Source organism: Hirundo rustica, chromosome 10 (genome assembly GCF_015227805.2).
Source record: "Hirundo rustica isolate bHirRus1 chromosome 10, bHirRus1.pri.v3, whole genome shotgun sequence".
NCBI lineage: Eukaryota > Metazoa > Chordata > Aves > Passeriformes > Hirundinidae > Hirundo > Hirundo rustica.
In genome coordinates, this window is record NC_053459.1 from 8594558 (window position 1) to 8598313 (window position 3756).

Sequence of the window (3756 nt, forward strand, 5' to 3'; positions counted from 1 at the left end):
CAGGATATTGGCAAAAATGGTTTGTCCAAGTCATGGAGCAGAGCAAGCCTTCTGTTTGGAGAACAGTGTGTTGAGATTTTTGTGTGCATGCGTGTGCTGGGTGGTGGGAAGCACTGAATGATGTGACTTTTCTGGACAATCTGTGCTTTGGATCGTAAGTTTGGAAGATGAAGCAGCTTTGGTAGTTCCAGCCTCAGAAGAGATGGCAGGCACAGGACAGGAAAAGTGAGGGAATCGTGTGAACTCTTGATCCTGTGCAAATAAAAAATGATCCTATGTCAAGCACTTGCACAGAAGGAAAAGGAGGCCAATTTGTTCAGTCAGTTCTGAAATTTCACCAAGGAAAGTGTACTTGATATTGCCTTTTTTTCTCCACTGACAGATGTGGGGTTAATGTGTTTAGCTGGTGCTGCAGGGTGACACAGCTGCAGTGCCAAAGCAGCGTGAGCATGGCTCTAGGGTGCAGCAGCTTGAGAGGATGCATTGTATATAAACCAGGTGCCTGAATTTGAGAAAAATTTTATCCTAAATGCGGATATCCACTTCAGAAAAGAATAGGAAAAAATCTTAGCCAATCTCTTTTTCAGTGAAAATGCCTAGGTCTTGGAGATTATTGTGTATGGAAAGAATTGTAATATATTACTGATTTTTTACAAGATGAATTCTTGTATCTGTACATGCTTTCTGTCTGCCTGCAGCCTTTGCAGTTCTGGTGTTAGTGGAGAGTTTGTTCTGCTTTAAGCAGTTTTGGTGCCTGAATGTTACATCAGTTAGGTGCTCTGACAGGTCATGCACGGGCTTGTCAGGCAGCCTGGGCATCTCCAGTTGGCTCAGTTGGGCACTGAAGTGCTCCAGGAACAGAAGCACTGGAAACGTTGTGTATTCAATGGGCTGGAGGCTCTCAGAAGAAACAGCTGGGCTTTGAGAATAAGGTAGAACTCTGGGAAGAAACTATCTTAGCAATTTGAAGGTGTTTAAAGAAAAGAGTGGAAATGGCATGAACTCCGACTGAACCAACGCCCCAAAGCCAAACAAGTATTTGCCAGAGAGAGCAGATGTACGTGCTCCAAAAAACCCTCCAGCAACAAGATGGTTTCCTTCAGAGGGCTCTTCCTTCTAGTGCCTATTTGTCATCCGGATGTAAACAACGCTGAGTCGTGCTCTCATTTTCTCTACAATGACACAACCTTTCTGTTGTCAATGTGCCCACAGTTCACCTCTGCCTGAGCTTTCTTGGTGCCATGTGTGCTTGCCCTCCCTCCCCACACCTTTGCTGATCACTGTGGTGTACGCATCTTGCTTCCTCACTTTCTGCCCACCCTTCCCTGGGTTGAGATCTCTGGTCTCTGTGCATGGAAAACACTGAGTGGTGGCTTATCATTCAGCAAAAATGGGGTTTAGGAGCACGGTTTGAGAAGAGGAAGCACGGTGGCTGTGCAGGTTTGACACCAGCTTAAGGTCAGGACTGTTTCAGCTCTGGAAAGGGCATGTTTCTAGGGAGGTCAGACATGGCAGGTTTGTTACCTGGGAAGAGGTCTCAGGGTCCTGAGGATTATACCAAGTGACGGGCCCTGAGCAGTTGCTTTTTCTTAGCCAGGTGTGTGAAATTTCCTTTGGATTTGACTCTTTATTACCTGCCCTGATGAGTAGCCAGGATTATTCATGAAAGAAGAATTTGGAGTCCATGTCAGACTGTTCTCTCCTCTCATTCTCAGTCTGTTCTTTCTCCATTACTTTAATGATACATAAGATCAGGCTGTAAATTTAAAAATATTAGCATTGGGTTGAAGATGGAAAGTAAGACTTTTTTTGGTGGATTAAATTAATCAAAACTTCTAGGGAATATGTGGATACTGATTTTGGGACAATATTTGGTCCAAAGGATACCCTATGAACAGGCTTTCCACTGAATTCCATGAGGAAATTATCTGTGGGCTCTCTGTACCATCCATAACTGGCTCAAGTAGAACAAGTAGGGATTGTGTTACTATGGCTACTGATATTGTCATTGCTTCGTAACAATGGAGATGGTAAAAAAGAAAAAATATATCTCCAAACAACTCAGACACTTATTGTTGCTCAGTTACCACTGCATATTGCTTATGTCAGTCCTTCCAAACTACCTTTTATTAACCAATTGTCTAGTGTACCTAGGACTATTTTAAAACAGAACTTCTGTCTCTAAACCTGATAGACGTGGTGTCATCTAAAATATTTACCTCAGTGTTCGTGTGTGGATCTGTAAAGCAGCCCTGCAATCCTGAGCCTAAAGGCCAGAGCCGTGGCAGCCACAGCCCCGTTTTGGCTCCCACGGGCACCAAGCCCAGCGCTGCTGCAGGCACGAGTTTGCTGGAGCAAGGGTCTCCAGCTGCAGCTCATGCTGGACAAAGCAAGAGCCAGGAGCTGGTAGGAATGGTGACACAGCCTGCCCCAGCTGCGATGGGAGAGCTGGGCAGCGCTCCGGTTCCTGCTGGGATGCCACACTGCCTGCAGCCTGCTTCGTGTTTCCCTCTGTGCCTTTTAATGGCACAGGTAATCCCAGGGGAGCCAGCCATCCATCAGCTGGACAAGCTCTGCCTCTGAACGGTGCAAATGCTGCCTCCCTGACACGCTCAGGATGAAGTACCTGCCTGTTCCCTCCTGTGTGAACGCCTCTGTGCCAAATTCCGCTGACACAAAGTCAGTCCTCGAGGATTTTTACTTTGTGAACTACGCAGCATAGTTTACACTTTGTAACTTTTTATGGTACCTGTAAAATATGAATGTCAGTTGTTTCAATGATAGCTGTGGCAAGGAGGTGTGAGATAATAAAGATTTGTACCAAAGTGGGCTTGTGCTGACTGGAATTTGCTGCTGTTGGGTGAGGATCCTGCCTGAACTCGAGGTGCCACATTAGCCTGGCTGTCAGGCTGTGCTCCTATCATGATGAGAAATCTGGATGGATTGCTTGCTGCAGTCTCCTGAGGAGAACCTGAAGCCAGGTTCCTGATGGGGTTCCAAAGGGCCTGAGGAAGAGGTGACCCACAGCAGGGAAGGGCTGGGGTGCAGCAACCCTCAAGCAGTGCCAAGGGGGCACAGTAAGGATGCTGGAGCATGGGAGGGTGGGCAATCTTCTGAGGAGCTGGTGAAACAACAGCTTTTGGAGTTTAATTCAACTTCAGGTTGAAGAAAGGTTTGGATTTTAAGTGAAAGTTGCATGAAGGAGTCCAAATCTTAGTAATAGTAGCCTAGAGAGAATAAACCCCTTCACTCTAGGAACTGAGGAGCTAAACAGCTGCTTGGAGTAAAAAATGGGTTAAATTTGTCTGTTGGGAAGAGTCAAACCACCCTCCTGAGAACAGTGAGGTCTTTAATGGGATTGGGTGTTTGTATTTTTTGTTAAGTACAGCAGCTTAATGCAGCACCAACAGCTGTAGTGACAAGTATCAATTCTAAAGACTGGCAAAAGCTAATTGTATTTTGTTACTACCTTAATACTTTTTTAATAGAATGATGCCACCTTGCATCTCAGAAGAGTATAAAGAGGAAAAATGGGTTAAAAGTGGCCATGGATTGTTTTGACGTGGCCTCATTTTGTGTGTGCACATGTGTAAATTGGAGGTGCGTCATGGTTCATCGATGGATCAACATCACATCCTGGTTTTGCTGAAATACAGGAAAAGAAGCGAGTTATACCTGTAAAGCAAGAAATGCAGAAAAACAAGGAATGGAGAGGAACTGGACATTCATGCTTCCCAGGGTGCTGTCATCCTTATC